At 45.7% G+C, this 17,633-nt stretch overlaps 1 protein-coding gene across 1 annotated transcript in view; it reads left to right on the top strand.

Annotated features, from left to right (window-relative positions):
* The first annotated feature begins 316 nt into the window (after positions 1–316).
* The window catches only part of LOC144752157 (uncharacterized), a 412,752-nt gene continuing 395,435 nt past the window's right edge, over positions 317–17,633 (top strand). Inside the window, exon 1 of the mRNA XM_078640086.1 lies at positions 317–402. The gene's annotated coding sequence lies outside the window, so the exon portion shown is untranslated. The remainder of the gene's footprint in view (positions 403–17,633) is intronic.

Here is a 17,633-nt window from a genome sequence, read left to right as displayed (position 1 = left end):
GCAGGGCGCGCCCTGGACGCACGGATGGATGGATAGCTAACCTTACGGAACTTTTTCAACTTTTCCCTTCGGGCGTCCTTGCTGCTTTCTTCCTTGGAGTTTGTTCTCAATGGGATTCTCTCTGTTTGGTTTTTGTGATTTTGCTGCATTCGGGATCTGGAATTTCGCGTTTTCTGCTCATACATTGGGAATTTGTTCTTTGGCACCACCGGACCCCAGGATTGGATTAAGCCCTTTGGAGAGGTGGAAGGTAGGACGCCGGGGTGAAGCGCTGCAGCCGCCCCAGCCCCTTCCACGGGCGATAAACACTCCTTACGGGCACTCGGGCCATTAACGGGCCAATTAGAGGACCGCAGCCTACAATGGCCCGGGCGGCTGCGCCCCATCACTGCAACTTTTAAGGTAGGTGCCTGTTATCTTCATTTTTATTCATCTGGGTATTAAATCATGACGTGATCAAAATCAATATATCTATCGATATTGGAAAGTTAAAAATAAAGATATGTTGCGGTCAGGAGTTGTGTGGGACATTTTCCAGCGTCGTTTGAAAAATAATCAGCAAAGCGCACTTTAAGATGTAACTATATGGAAAAAGTGTACGCTATCGGTCTTAAAATCACATAGAAGAACTGCATGTCCCGGCCCTAATCCTGTCCCCCCTGGGTAGGTGGGACACGTATTTTGGGGCCAGTCGCTATTTGATTGATTTATTCGAGTATTTATAATGTATTGTGTTTACTGACGACTGGCGCTCTGGAGTGGCCTTGTAGCGTTTTGTATAAAACGCACAATAAACCGCGTGTTTCATTTAGCGCCAAGTCATGACTGCACAGGAAAGCGCTGTGAACAGCCCCGTTCTCAGCCCAAACCCCCTTCTTTCGCTTTCTGGAGCCTGGGGATCGGTTTGCGGTTGTTTTTGTCTGCGAAGTGTTCCTGCTTGAGTGCATCTGAAGTGCTGCCCATGTGCCGGGTGGGTAAACATCCCTCTGTAAACAGCACCAGGCCTGCAGGCCTTGCGTATCCTGCACCGCCGCAGCGTCGCCGGGACGCACCTTGGCACCGGGGCACCTCCTGCCAGCTGTTTTCGGTCCCTCCTGCCGAGAGCCGGCGCGGGCAGGCTCCACAGACAGTTTTACAGCCCAGCTCGCGCTGCTCTTCGGCGAGCTTGTGTTTATGGGCCACGTGGTTGCAGTTGGTGTAGGCATAAGGTCAGATAACAAGAGAGGTGTCAACAAATCTCCTCAGACACTACTGCATTGTGTATTCCCATTACAATAAGATGACGTCATAAAATGAGCGCTGGACGTCTCCCTGGCTGATAGGTCCGCGAGGGGGTAACTTGATGTGAAATGATCATCCGGTGAATAGCTGCCAGCGGGACACCTTCTGGCCCATCAGAGCTGCCATTTAAGAAACCAGTGCACTTTGGGATTGGTAGTCCCGGTTCAATTTAATGGAACAAACTGGTCTACTAACAAGAGTGGAAGCAATGAAGGCTAGAAAATTGTGCCATTGTGACTTGATGTCATCAAGTCATGCCAACCGGTGCCTTGACACGAGGAATGTGTTTAGCCAGTACCAGTTAGGCCTAGATTTGTAGTCAACCACACTTTGTATACAGTGACCCATAGTAATATAAACTACAAGTCCCAGAATGCAAAGTGCTCTAGCAAGGGCCGCCTGGAAGGAACCCTCATCACACGGGGCCATTCGGCAGCTCTGACTGATACCCATGATGCCTCTGTCAACCCCCATGTGGCTCGTTTTACCTAATAGGCCTGATGGAAGATTGTAGTGTCTTTGCTGAAAGACAGTGGGCCCTACTGTTACAATAGAGATCTAGAAAATGACCTGCGCGATACCCAGCGCCAGTGCTGGCCCTTCAAACAACAGCCTTGCACCTGCTGGGGCTTGGAAGCTCCGCCCAGTACTGAGGACAATGAAACTTCAAATCTGAGAATGCAAAATGCTGCTGACTTAAAGCCAGGAATGGTTCACGGTGTCACACATGGCATGGGTCACTGGCCAGCTTTAATCACAGTGTCTGTTGAGGGAAAGCCAACATCTGACCTCCACTCCTTTACATGGGCGTCTCTGGTGCCTACTTCCTTTCTTTTCTCTGAGTGGCAGGAAGTGACATAACATGGGCGTGTCTGATGCCTACTTCCTTTCTTTATTCTGGGTGGCAGGAAGTGACATGACATGGGCGCGTCTGATGCCTACTTCCTTTCTTTATTCTGGGTGGCAGAAAGTGACATGACATAGGCGTGTATGATGCCTACTTCCTTTCTTTTCTCTGAGTGGCGGGAAGTGACATGACATGGGTCTGTCTGGTGCCTACTTCCTTTCTTTTCTCTGAGTGGGAGGAAGTGACATGACATGGGTGTGTCTGGTGCCTACTTCCTTTGTTTTCTCTGAGTGGCAGGAAGTGACATGATATGGGTGTGTCTGGTGCCTACTTCCTTTCTTTTCTCTGAGTGTGAGGAAGTGACATGACATGGGTGTGTCTGGTGCCTACTTCCTTTCTTTTCTCTGAGTAGCAGGAAGTGCCGTGACATGGGTGTGTCAGATGCCTACTTCCTTTCTTTTCTCTGAGTAGCAGGAAGTGCCGTGACATGGGTGTGTCAGATGCCTACTTCCTTTCTTTCCTCTGAGTGGCAGGAAGTGACATGACATGGGTGTGTCTGGTGCCTACTTCCTTTCTTTTCTCTGAGTAGCAGGAAGTGCCGTGACATGGGTGTGTCAGATGCCTACTTCCTTTCTTTCCTCAGAGTGGCAGGAAGTGACAGGACATGGGTGTGTGTGGTGCCTACTTCCTTTGTTTTCTCTGAGTGGCAGGAAGTGACATGACGTGGGTGTGTCTGGTGCCTACTTCTTTTGTTTTCTCTGAGTGGCAGGAAGTGACATGATATGGGTGTGTCTGGTGCCTACTTCCTTTTTTTTCTCTGAGAGGTAGGAAGTGACATGACATGGGCGCCTCTGTCGCCTACTTCCTTTCTTTTCTTTGAGTGGCAGGAAGTGACATGACATGGGCGTGTCCGGTGCCTACTTCCTTTGTTCTCTCTGAGTGGCAGGCAGTGACTTGACATGGGTGTGTCTGGTGCCTACTTCCTTTTTTGTCTCTGAGAGGTAGGAAGTGACATGACATGGGCGCCTCTGTCGCCTACTTCCTTTCTTTTCTTTGAGTGGCAGGAAGTGACATGACATGGGCGTGTCCGGTGCCTACTTCCTTTGTTCTCTCTGAGTGGCAGGCAGTGACTTGACATGGGTGTGTCTGATGCCAACTTCCTTTTTTTCTCTCTGACTAGCAGGAAGTGACGTGTTTCTGCACAGGAAGCACTTTCTGCTCTTGTTTTGACAGGCCTTATGACAAGGGGGCCTTACTGTCAAGAGGCTCCATCAAGTCATAAAGAAGACTTTCAGACAGTCTTGGGTTTTTTGCCAGCAGCACTAAACATGCTGAGACAAGTAAAGATATACCTGCACTGCGGAAAATGAAACTACTAGCCTCAGAGGAGGGGCATGAGACATGTGGCGCTGTCACTGATCGATTCACGCCTCAAAGACATGCCAAACCTTCAGAGGAGGGGCCTTAGTCCAGGTACTGGCAATATGTTAGGTGTGTTTGATTTTAAAAACAAAGTGCCTGATCAAATGAAAATGCAGCCTGTAGATGAGTGCAAAAATAATTTTATTCAAAACATTTCAGTAGGTTTTAGATGTGTTCCTTAACATTGCCACATTGTTACCCAGTCGTGCTTGCAAAATTGGAAATCTCTGGTATTTAGCGTTGCCTAGCATGGCACTGAGACAAGTAGTTAGTAAGTAATAGTGCAGGTGAGACGGATGAATCTTCCAGGTCGGGTTCCCCCTGAACTGAAACTCAAGCGACCCAGGACTGGTTTGACCATTATTAGGGTTTTATCAACTAGGGATAGCTTGGTTCCAGGGGCACCGTGTTCACAGGACCCACGTCTGGGCATACCTGTCCCACTCACAAATACAAAAATACAAAATATAAAAAAGTGATGGCTAGAATGTTTGGATTAATTTGAGCTACTGGTAGTTACTTGGGGCCGCATTCCAGTCCATCGTTATTTTGCTCACCATGCCACCTCAGTTTGGACCTAGCCATATACATCAAGTCCTGACCCTGCTCCTCATGGGAACAGTCCTGCCCGCACTGCCAGGTAAGTCCCTCTCTAAACCAGAAGACAAGCAATCCAAGATCGGTTATGTCCCGGTTGGGCATTATGAGTCGGGTGTAGCTTGGTTCCGGTGGTACACTCCCAAGGAAGCACCAAACCATCCGTTGAGTACCAATGACGTAGGTGACCCAAAACACGAAGGGGCAGATTTAAAAGCCCCTTGCGCCAACTTTATGCAGCAATGGCGTCAATTCTGTGACACGGCAACGTCATAAACAATGCGCCACGATGTGACTTATTTACAACGTTACACATCTAGAGAGATGCATCATGTTGTAAATCCCTGCTCTACATTATACCTGCGTCAGGTATAATGTATGCAGGGTGGGCGTTTCGTCGCAAAGAAGCCCCGTAAAAGGGACTCCATGAAATCTACAAGATTTCACTGAGTGACATTTACGACGCCACTGCGTCAAAACCATGTGCCTGCTTGAAGCAGGCGTAAGGAGTGACGCAGCATGGTCGGAAAAAGCATTCCTGACCATTGCAAGAGTTGCGTTGTGCTTACGACACGACTCCAGCAATGCGTTGCCTTTCCGACAGAAGATGCGTCAACGTCTGTCTGTCCTTGCAGCACGGTGCTACGCATTGTAAATGTGGCATATCCATGGTGGCGCAAGGCTATTTTTCTGTCACGCAAATGAACTGGCGCATCGCTGCAAATATGCAGAGATGCGCCAGTTCTTGAAAATTTGCCCCAGAGTCTTTGCTAAAGAAGGAAGCGTCATCAGTATCCGGTCAAGAGACTGAGTGAAGACCCTGGACGGAAGTTCCCTCCATCTTGCAGGCCTGGATCTAAGCCAGCTGAAGGAAGACTTACTGGCCTTTAATCATTTCTCTCTCTCTCGTCTAAAACCGGTGAACAGCACCTACTTGGATATCAGTGGCACCAAAACTGAATACGTGAGTCAAGGGCGGCTCTAGGCTCATGGCGGCCCTGGGCAGGGAGCCTAGGTAGGGTGCCACGGAAGAGGGGGTCCGGGCGGGGTGGAGCGGGAGGCCAGTGAAGAGGGGGGTTCAGGGTGTTTGGAAGTGGAACGGAGCCGGAGGCTGTCAAATCCCTGCCAGGGGCCGCCATGCAAATATGTATCCATCCTCAGAGGATTATTATATTAAGGATATATATTGGCGTGGCGGCCCCTGGGGTTTGGCGGCCTTGTGCAGGTGCACAGCTTGCACATGCCTAAGGCCGCCCCTGCGTGAGTCAAAGATCCCAAAATGGCTGACCTCTGCGCCCCAGGGCACCTCCTAGCAGGAAACGCGTCACTGCTGCTTCCTTCCTGACGTGTGAGACGAACGACTCTTCGATGCCTTCCCTCCCCACACCCACACTCCAGGTTTACTTTGTTTTACAACTGAACTTTCTTCACATAGGTCAGTTCTCAGAAAATTGTCCTAAATGGGCCTTTTCAAACGTCTTCCACGCCTGGGCGGGGCATTAACGGTCACGCTATCACAGATGCGTAAGAAGTGGTTGTGAGTAGCACGAGGCTCCTCTCCCCTGCCCCCCCTTGGCTCCTCCTCCGTCAGAGACAATTTATTTATTTATTTAATGCAATTTTATATAGCGCGAACATTACCCAAAGGTGTCAGAGCGCTGTACAAAACAACCAGTTGCGTTACATAAGGACTTTGGTTTACATGAGTTACATAAGAGATAGAAAGAGAAAAAAAATGCAAATGTACAAGTTGTAAGGTCATTCAAGGAAGGGATACAAACAAATGAAAATTGCAAATGTACAAGTTGTTAAGTCACTCAAGGAAGAGATACAAACGGAATACGGTCCCGACTCAGTCAGTCCCGGGGTGGTGGCGGCCCGAAGCTGCAGCGGAGCCCGCCAGCTCTGCGCCCCCTCTTGACCTGTTTCACGCTTGTCATGTTTCAAAGGCAGCTGGTCTGTGAGGGGGGGCAAAGGACAGTGTAAGACCAGGAAAGAAAGAAGCAGGCAAAATGTCAACATGTGGTTACAGGTCACAAGTTAAACTGCACTTCTTACAGACACGTGATCCGACTTAAACCTAAGCAAATTAAAATGGGCCTGGTAATTCTTTTTATACCGAGCTGACTCTGCCATAAAACCATTTGGTTTTGATCTCCCAAAACCAAATGGTATTTTCACCCAAGTATTCTTATTATTGTGTCAAATGTTGAATAATGTGAGAAAGCCAAACCACTGCATTCGTGCTTAATGGGATTTCATACAAAATGTTACAAGCACGCTCAATATTTCAAATGAAAGGGGGCGGGAAAACCGCAAAACTATATTCAGTGTTAGATTTTTTTGTTATAGTAACTCCGGTATGAGAAAATAAAACTATGTTGTAAGCACCAGAGCCAAAACCTCTACTGCACCGTTGTCTAAGAGGATTTAAAAATATGAGTTCTATCATTGGTACCTTTTATTGTCCCACCTTACACTATTTAGTTATTTAAAGCATTGAAAAATGGTAGCATTTTTCCTTTTAAAACCAGATCCAACTAAATGTCTGTCAAAATCCCATTTGCTCTCGCAGATACTTTTGATACGGCATCTGCCCCGACCACGAAAGGTGGAGTTTCCTGGCGGGGGGTGGGGGGGGGGGGGGGTGGCAGACGTTTGCAGACCACTGAATTGCACGTTTCACACACTCGGGTGCGCTGAAGTGTTAATTATGCTATGTTGTGTTATGGAGACGTGTATAGCGCACAGCCTGCTCCCAGTACGGCCTCACTGCGCTCTCGGTAACTTGTTTGCATCCGTCTAATTTCATTGTTCCCATTGCAGACCGTCATATGAGACCCCTGTGATCATATGTTTAGCGTGTTCCACTTCTAGTTCATGTATAGACAGCACTAGTATGTCGTGAGACTTGCTTGACATGACATTGACCTACTAACTGACATGTAGAGGGTGACCTTTGGCCCAGTCAGGTGTGCGCATTGCTTGGCGCTTCTTAGATCAGTAACATGCCCTGTGATGGCAGGTAATATAAGTTTAGTATTTCTTTGACACAACTCGACAAAACTACCCTTGGGGTTGCCCAGTACAGGCCACGTGAGCTCAATTCGGGGCTCACGCGGCACTATTGGGGTTGTGATGTCTGCCCATACCTTATGTCTAGTTGTAGGCCAAATATATTATTTAGCTTCCAAGCAGCTTTCTTGCCATTAATTCACTCATTCGTGCCCCTTTCCCTCCATTCCTAGTCCGCGAGGCCCAGTTCCCTAGCATTTTACACACTTAAGTGTGACTGAGGTGCACTAAAACTGGATTCACAAATCCTGAATTTGCGGATCTCGGAACCACTTCATTTTGTTTACTGTTATTTTTCAGTGTAAATTAAATTGTTGAGTTTTATTGAGAGCTCTTTACATTGTTTTGGTGCAGGCGCACAAAAATAATAATAAATAATCAATATTCAATAGTTGCATGCATTGCCTGCCTTGTGGAGAATCCACCCGTTTAAATATGGGGCAAAAGGAGTATGCAATGCCTTTAAGTCTACATCCTTTCCAAAAGTAGTGCATGTGTGCGAACTCCACAATAGTAGTGAATTTACTCCAAACAAGAAGGAAGTTCAAGAGAAGTAATTTCCGAATTTTGTTTATTTGTGACTGTGCGCCTTGAATCTCTGTCCCTCAGCACTTGACCTCCTCCACATTTTGTGTCCATGAGAGGCAATGCCCACTCTTATTCTGCTGCCCCCCAGGGGGGCCGAGGTATCACACCTTGGAGCAGTCAAGTGAGGCGCATCAGAGCATCTCCTCTGGGCCCTGATGTGACCTGTGTCTTCAGAAGACCTCAAGTGGAGGAGGGTGGGGGGTGACCACGGGAGGGGTCAGACATAGCACCTGGAAGACTGCCATACCCTTCATCCATAATGGGGCCTTCTTTATATGGTGCCTCCATCCAAGTTCTCCCACTTCCACGCGCATGTTGTATTTGAACCCCATTTAAAGACCTCTGAAGGATGAACAGTTGAGTTGGCCTTGCTGAGATTTGAACTCATGACCTTCCGGTCACAGTAGCTATCAATAGCAAACAATTACTCACTGAGCAACTTGTCTAAACCAACATAGATGTGATGGTCCTTAGAGTCAATTATCGATCAATAGGCCATCGCGGAACAGATATAGTAGTTTGTAAGATGGCCAAAGAGCACATTCTAATACTGCCGTTGAACCCATCTTCATGGCATTTTCATGTTGGACAGAAGAAAATTTCTCTCAGTTTCACAGAAATCAACATGTTCCCTGAGCGCGAACTCTCTCCTACATGCGAAGTTGGTAAGATATTAACTTCTCTGACAGGCTGCGTTCTGGCCTGGTGGTGCCAGACATTCCACAGATGGTGATGACACGTATTTGTCACTCTGCCATGACGTTTCATTTTTGGCCACTGCCATATCTTTGTAACTTTCTGCCCTTGCCGTAACCCACAAAAATCCCTATGCCCCCTCCCCCCAGCTCGTGCCAATACGTGCGCATCTCAGTGGCGTCAGAAGAGCTCCTCGCCCCCACCCCCACTCTGTGGAATTCTGCCACTGATCAAGCAGGACATTGGTGCATCTCTTGCCTCCTGCTAAACCCCCGTCTGGAGGCAAACATGTCTGTGATTGTTGAGCATCTTTGAGAGCTGTCTGTCTGACCTGACCTGTCTGTCTGACCTGCACATCTAAAATTGCACTGTATTTAGGTTGTTATATATATATATATATATATATATATATATTCTCGCTCCCAGATTACTGCGGTACTCCCCGCAAAGAAGACAAGCACTCAGGGTGGCGAGCTCAAAGATTTATTGTAGAGCTCACGGTGTCCAGACGCGTTTCGGCATTCGCCTTTCTCGATGGTAACATGGCGGTGCCGAAACGGCCGTTTTTTATGTTTACTTTTCATAGACACTGTTAACGGACAACAAATTAATTCATCATCGCCATCTTGGAACATGCAAGTAATCACAGTTCATTCAACACGTGAAAACCACATGAATACGTGAATACATTGACATACAATTTACATTTTGTGCAGTGTTTGGTCTCTCAATATATATTATATTGTTCTTAAAACCCAAATTCATAATCACAGTCTCGCCCACAAATGGGCACTCCGGAAGTATTCACTTCCACTTTCTGCCTTATACCGCCCTGAATGGGCATGAGCCATGTAAACCTCTTTTCAAATCATGTCCCTCAGCGGTCACATAATGTCCGTAGTCAGTAATCTATGCCACAACCATCTTATCTAGGTTCATTATTCACATTGCACATCGCAATGCTCCAACGAACTTCAGGCCAGTATCAACTTTTGTTCCCCAAATGCCCAATGACATTGTTGACACCTTTGTTGAAAGGGAAACAAAGGACCTGATGAAAATGCGTGACTGTGACAAGAGGAGCAATATTGAAGTTAACTTTACGAAAGAACAGTATAAGGCAATTGAAGATCTAACGAGCGACCCTAAAATAATTATGAAACCTTCGGACAAAGGGGGGAATATTGTTCTACAAACATTAGAAGCCTACAATAAAGAGGCACTGAGACAATTGAACAGTATTGAGTCCTATGTAAGGGTAAAGAAAAATGTGTATGAAAAGAGTATTGGGGTTTGTCATGAAATGTTGAAGAGGTGGTATGAGAAGGGGATGTTAGAAACGGAGGAATATTTATTTTTGAGAAAACTGAACCCGATCACTCCCTGCTTCTATCACCTACCCAAGGTACATAAGAACGCTCTCAGTCCGCCAGGCAGACCTATTGTGTCCTCTATAGGTAGCCTGACGGAAAATATTTCGATCTACATTGATCACTTTCTATCACAGTTTGTGGTCAAATTAAGGTCGTACACCAAGGACACAAAAGATTTCCTGGGGAAGCTAGGGAGGATAAATTGGAGAGAAGGAGACCTCATGATAGCAATGGATATCACGAGCTTGTATACGAGTATTGCACACCACCAAGGCCTGGAGGCAATTAAATACTCTTTGGGTAACAGGGAGGCAAAGTACACCGCACACAACGATATGTTGTTAGAATTCCTAAGATTTTGTCTGTACAATAATATCTTCATTTTTGAAGATCAACACTTTCAACAAGTGGCAGGAACTGCGATGGGAACCTGCTTCGCCCCCAGCTACGCGAATTTATTCGTGGGCTGGTGGGAGGAGCGGGTGGCCTGGGCAGCAGAGAAAGGGGTATGGACTGAGAGAATAGTCACCTGGCACAGGTATATCGATGACCTCTTCATTATTTGGAGAGGTCCAAAAGAGAGTGCGGAAGAATACGTGAGAGCTCTCCATGACAACAGTTATAATTTGGAATTCACGGTGGAAATGAGCACTCAATCGGTTAACTTCCTAGACTTGGAAGTAACAGTGGTTGGGAACCAGATATGCACCAAACTGTACCGGAAACCCACTGCGGGCAATTCGATCTTGCATGCCCGCAGTGGGCATCCACCTAGGCTGATCAACAGCATCCCCTACGGGGAGCTTCTCCGTATAAAGAGGAATAACACAAGGGAGACAGACTTCCAGAAAGATGCGGGGGAATGCATAAAAAGATTCAGAAATCGGGGGTACAATACACAGACTTTGAGGGGAGCTAAAAACAGAGTAGATCACCAGAAAAGGGAAGAACTGTTAGAACTCCGAACTCAGGGAAGAAAAGAAAAAGAAGAAAAGAATGTGGGTTTTAGAATGATCACCACATACTCAAAGGATGCTACAAGACTCAGGCAGATATTCAGGAAGCATTGGGGCCTGTTACAGATGGACCCTATCATTGGAATGGAGATTCCAAGGAGACCCCTCCTCACATTCCGAAAAGCCAGATCACTCAGAGACAGCCTCACATGTAGCTATAAGAAGAAGGAACAGAAGGGTTTCGCTAAGGATGTGAAAGGTTTTCACCCCTGTAAGAATTGCAAAGCCTGTGAAAGAAGCAAGAAAGTTGCTACTTACAAGATACCAGGGATGGAAAAACCGAAAATAATAAGCAAATTCCTAACTTGTACTACTCCCTACACGGTATACTGCTTGCAGTGCCCGTGTGGGTTGAAGTACGTAGGAAGTACCATCCATCAAGCGAAGATTAGAGTGTTGGAACATGCCAGAGCGATAGCGAATGGTGACATGACGTACCCCGTGGCACGACACTTTAATAATCTACACAAAGGAGACAGGGACCTGTTGACTTATTTCTGTTTAGATCATGTACCTATCAACCCCAGGGGTGGAGACAGGCTCATGACCCTCAGGAGGTTGGAATCAAGGTACATAATCGACCTCCAAACTAGGACCCCGGGAGGTCTTAACACACATGAGGAACTGGCTGTACATCTGGGAGACTAGGGAGCTGGAAATGTGAATAATGAACCTAGATAAGATGGTTGTGGCATAGATTACTGACTACGGACATTATGTGACCGCTGAGGGACATGATTTGAAAAGAGGTTTACATGGCTCATGCCCATTCAGGGCGGTATAAGGCAGAAAGTGGAAGTGAATACTTCCGGAGTGCCCATTTGTGGGCGAGACTGTGATTATGAATTTGGGTTTTAAGAACAATATAATATATATTGAGAGACCAAACACTGCACAAAATGTAAATTGTATGTCAATGTATTCACGTATTCATGTGGTTTTCACGTGTTGAATGAACTGTGATTACTTGCATGTTCCAAGATGGCGATGATGAATTAATTTGTTGACCGTTAACAGTGTCTATGAAAAGTAAACATAAAAAACGGCCGTTTCGGCACCGCCATGTTACCATCGAGAAAGGCGAATGCCGAAACGCGTCTGGACACCGTGAGCTCTAAAATAAATCTTTGAGCTCGCCACCCTGAGTGCTTGTCTTCTTTGCGGGGAGTACCGCAGGAATCTGGGAGCGAGAATATTGCGGAGGGCACCATCCGCTAAGGAGCACCCGCCCGTGAGTGCAAGGACTCGGTGCAACGCTGGAGCAATTATTTATATATATATATATATATATATATATATATATATATATATGATTCAGCACAAATGACACAATGAATTGTCTGCAGCTGCATGGATACCAAGTGTTGCTATACGCTTGAATAACAGTACTCATTGTATCGACCTCAGGAGAATGAGTGGTGGAGATTGCTAATTTGAATTTAAAACATATAGCTGCAGCCTTTAGGTCTCTCTATTGATGCAACCCCACTGTGCTATCAATCAACAGTAATAGCAGCTCTTTTAATTGACGTCGTGCTGAATTTATTGGAATAGTTGAAGCTGAAAAGAGGATGTACCGCGCCTGAAATTTCAATTTTTGGGTAAAATCCCTTGATGGCGGGGTTTATATTATGATGAACAATATATATATTCTAATGCATGTCACACATGGTCAGTGCATTGGTATTTGTTTTTTAATACACCATAACATTAAATTATTTGGGACACAATATCCTAGAATGCCAACTATTTTCACTCAATATCATTTAAAAATAGCGACGTGTGTGCGTGCGTGCGCGCGCGCTCCCAAATATGGATAACCAGGATAAAGATGTTTATTAGGCAGGGAATGGCCTTCAGGCCCAGACCCAGACCGATGGCCCCCACGCATTTCGTTCCATGTATTGTATTTATAAGGAAATGTTGGCTGATCCCACTATGCAGGAACCTTGGGTTTGTTTAGACATTGCACCTGCAGGGTTTTAGTGTATGATACCCATCCCCCTATTGTTTTCGCCGTATCTCGTTTATTATTTGGCATGTGGCGTAAAAGGAAAAGTTTTGTATAATACCTGTGATTAATTATGTATTTCATATCTCCCAGTTCATGATAACTATGAGTTTAATCAATTTTTATGTCTAACACTGACTTGTGGTTTTAATGATCTGTGCTTTTTGTATTAATTTTATTTGCACTTTTATGGTCGGCTGACCGAAATAGAGTTATTAAAAGAAAGAAAAAGAAAAGAAAGAAAGTATTTATCATTGTAAGGATTTCTGGAAAGCGCTGCATACCGCATAGATACAGTTCACAGCACTAACATGGCAGAGGGAATGCAAAGAAAGAGACGATAACCCTCCTTGTTAACATCTCTACTCGGACTCTTTGAAGACAGCACATGGGGCGGGGACAGAGTGCGCCCCGTGTGTTTGCACTGGAGCCTCCGCTGTCTGCCCTTTGTTGTCCTACGTGTTCTGCTTCGCAGGTTGAGCCACATACCAATAGTTGCTGCACTTCTTGGCCACAGGAATTGGTTTGTTTACTTTCATTTATAAAAAAAAAAATAGCTGAGGCGCTGATGCCCCCGGGGCACTTGTGGCTCTCGTTGCTGTCAGACCACATCTCAGGGCGACACAACACAGGTGATCCATAAACAGTCACGACTGGGTTTATGCGACAGCGGATGACCAAATAATGTGGCTGGGGTGACTAAATTATGCGGCATGATGTGCACATTTTATGATAATATTACTTCCTTATTTTGTCATTTTTTCACAAGTTAATCCTGTCTGGGCAAAGGTTTCACTTCATTACTAGGACTGGGTGGCATTTTTAATTCCGCTCGCGAAATTGCAGAATTTGGCAAGCCTGCAGTACTCTTTTAACGCAACTTTCCGGCCAAATTCCACCAATTGCCGCGTGGAGGAATTTTTTTCCCAATCGAGAAACGCAAAGAACAACGTGAGACTCAAGCAAGCGAGCTGGCGAGCGCAAGCAAGGTTTGGCGATTCTTAGTGCGATTTTCAGGCGCTAGGAAACCTTCCGGTGTGGTTTTCTAATGCGAGTGGTCGCGGAAGCGGCCGTTATCAGAGGGACGCTTCTCATGAAGGTTTTCTAATCGAGCGGCAGCAAAATCAACTCGAATGGCTCTTGTGCACTTCATGTAGTGGTTCGCATTGATTTTTCAGTGCTGAATGTGCACCAGCACTAAATCGCAGTGTGAGCAGCGCCATGTATTTTTTCTGCCCATTAGTGAAATATTGCAGAATCACATTGAGTGTTTATGTAACTCAGTGAGTGAAATTCTGGGAGTCGCGCCCACCTCTATTTATTACTACCAGTTTAACACCCAAATAAAGCAATAAGCAACCAAATCCCAGTCAACCTTTACAAAGGAACTTTAACCGCATGCGCGCTAGCGGTTTTCCCGCTGTGCGCTGGGTTTTTAAAAAACCCGCGGTTCATGACGAGCTCAGCTCGTCATGAGCGTACGAGAGGCGTAACTCATGACGAGCTGAGCTCGTCATCCGCTTCGAAGGGGTTAAGTGAGTCTCAACACATGTCGCTGAATTTTCAGTAACTTTTGATCTGTTTTGAATTAGAAACTTTGTTTTGTTAAAATCTGCAGATTCTGCAGCAGATGATGGATTGTGAAGCAAATGCAGCAAATCCTTAAATATGTAGAAAATGCAGCAGCCGTAAAATTGCATAATTGCAGTGCCTCTACTCATAAGTTTTATTTAACTGACCAGAAAGTGTCTCTTGGTTTTAATGGGGTATTGGGATAAAGCAACCAGACGTCACCCCATGCACATGTGCTTTGATGTGCAGGAGGCAGTATTGTTCAGGCACTGCTGATCCGGAGGCAAAGCTTAATTTGTGCAGGTGGTTTCAGGAAGTGGGCACAGGCACGTGTTTTTGGGAGCTAGGAATTACTTTTTCATCCTCAGACTTCCGCCTCCCCCGAGCATGTCGTGGTTGGCTGTGGCCATCAGGTCAAGTGTCTTCCAGCATGGTGGGTGTCAGACTTTCTCACAGACCTTGAAGTTGTAGAGACAATTCAACTGCATGTAAAGTGGGTCTCACGTGTTCCTCACTGACCAGGAAATTATGTAATTGGCCTGTGGTAGAAAACTGGCCTGCTTGACTGCTGTGTGGCTTTGAGCGGACAAACAGCCAAGGCCTAGCTGATGGGATGGGGCGTGAAGGTTGAGTCGGACACAATAGAACACAAAGCATAAAACAGATAACAATTGTGGGAGCCTTAAGTCTGCTGGCATGCCAGTACCACATATATTTAAAAATAAACTTTGAGGGTACACCGACTTGTCTGTGGTATTGTTCTGCAGTTTGGCGCGGCACACGTCTCTCATAGGAAACAATGAGCCAATGGGAACAGATGCTTATATGAAGCTTCCAGCTACTTCCTTCTCCACAGCCCCCTTGTAAGATCCAGCACTGTGTTGCCACTGAGGGTGCTGTGGGTAGTGCAGAGGTGGATGGGACTCAGGCTACCTCGCAGGGTAAGGATGAGATGCCCACATTCAATAATGCTTTGGAGATAAATTTAAGGCGTTGATCATGTTAGCAAACTTGCCTTTCAAAGCAGTGAGTAGTCTCAGCTCTTGGTTGATCACTGGGACTCTGAAGTATGTGCATACGATCAGTGCTTAATTTGAGCCAGTGGTTGCCGGTGCTCAGCACCAGCACTTAATTGTCCACACCAGCACTTATGACAGTCTCCCTTATGGGGGCGCTGCTTTTCTAAAATAGAGATGGACACAACAGTTGTTTATTAGTTCAGTATACATTAAAATTACTAATACATGCTTCCCACGACATCCTTATTGCTTGGGGGGGGGGCTGGAATAGTATGAACTGTCACACTTGTAGGGTGGGAGGGTTAGCATTTGATTTGGTTGTGTCACTGGCAGCGGCAATGGGTAGTGTAAGCTGCAGTGGCCTCCTGAGGTGGGCCCTGACACTTCTTTTTTTTATTATAAATTAAGCACTGCATAGTTGAAATGTAGCATTGCCTTCTTGCAAATTAAACCTAAACGAGCCCTTACCAACATAACAATGATATGCGGTCACACAAGTGGATTCCTGAAGTCCAGCTGTCTGGGCAGCTGGCGCGCAGAGACTGCACACACACTGCAATCTAACCCATTGAGCTCCGACCACACAATCGATTTCTGCAATTTTTGCATCACGCGTTCAAGATATTATTTTTGCTTTCTTTTTAGTGCCTCATTTGACCTCGGTTATGACACGAAGGAACGCAAAAGTGTTGCACAACCTGCTTTGAAAAGAAACCCAAATAAGCCATAACACACACAACGATAATATTTGCCTACACAAGAAAATGTATCTTCATAATAACACTATAGTACATTGGCACATTGACTATGGATTATGAGTGAGGTGGAGTTATGGGTTAAGCAATAGAGTTATAAGCAATGGATAGCAGGTTTTCAGAAAGCAGGACACACACCACCGAAAATCCTACTTGGTAATAGAAATGGAAAAGTAACTATAGCTTCTTCCAGTGAAGAATCAGTTTGGTCCTAGTTGAGAGACACATATGGATTTACAATAGGACTGAAGATCGCGTACACAGGCATCACCAATGGAATGACGAGCCCTTGTCAGATGATCACGGGCTCCCTGAAGAGATGTTTCTGTCATGACCACCATCTCAGTCACTCTGAGACTACCCTGACTTTGGAGTGGGTTTGAGACTGCATCCTCCATGAGTTTTCCAAGAGCAGATTGTTGGCCATGGGCTGGACTCTTACATTGGTGCGGTGCCTCTTAGCGGTGGTGTCATCCAGCCGTTGCCAACGTCTTGTCGAATATTGGCATCTAAAAGTAAAATAGGTTATTTTTCATGGCAAATGACGTGAGGACAAATGGAGACGCAAACTGGGAGTTTGAAAGATTGTGAAGAGCCATGTAGGCTTATGCAAAAATAAAGGTCTGCACAAGCTTGAGAAGGTCAGGATACTGGAGAAAATGGTGAAACAGTAGTATGGATGATTACAAAAAGGGGGGGATCCTGGTTCACTTCCATGCCTGGTAGCTTTGACATTGTGTAGTGCTAAATGGGCATTCTTACTTGAGATAGAACAGAGAGAGCCTGATTTTTAAGAGCTTTTGAGTATCTTAATTCAAATTTTTATGCAAAACAAGTTATTTGCAAGGAGCCCCATTCCCGATTGACAGTTTTGCCTCACAAACAAAGGTTTCAAGCACAGAAATGTGGCACGTATGGCAGAATCTCTGCATTCGAAACCCCAGCCTTAGAGGGGGCTTGTCGGATGTTTCTGGGCAGGTCTTACTGCATAGACAGGTGCGAACTGCAGGTAGTTTCACTCCTTGAATATGAAACCAGATGAAATATACAGAAAATTGATTGGAGTTGAGTTTAGGTAATAGTGAGAATATTTTCATCATAAGGAAACAAAAAAGTTACATGCTAATGCACACATGCATCAAATCTACATATTCAGTATTGCAAGATCTGGCCGTGAGAGAGGCAGGTTTGCCATAGGTGGATGAACCTGCAAGTTCTTGCTGATCATCGAAAGTTACTAATCATTTTAAAGCGGGCGAAGCTTTATCCGTGCCTTAGAATTTCACTAGGAACACTAATATAATTGAGATTTAACATATTTTAACTAATTCTTTTTTTAAATTGTATTTAGGTGTGCGTCCACTCGAATACTGACCTCCCT

This window comes from Lissotriton helveticus, chromosome 4_2 (genome assembly GCF_964261635.1).
Source record: "Lissotriton helveticus chromosome 4_2, aLisHel1.1, whole genome shotgun sequence".
Classification (NCBI taxonomy): Eukaryota; Metazoa; Chordata; class Amphibia; order Caudata; family Salamandridae; genus Lissotriton; species Lissotriton helveticus.
This window is presented reverse-complemented; position numbering and strand designations above follow the sequence as displayed.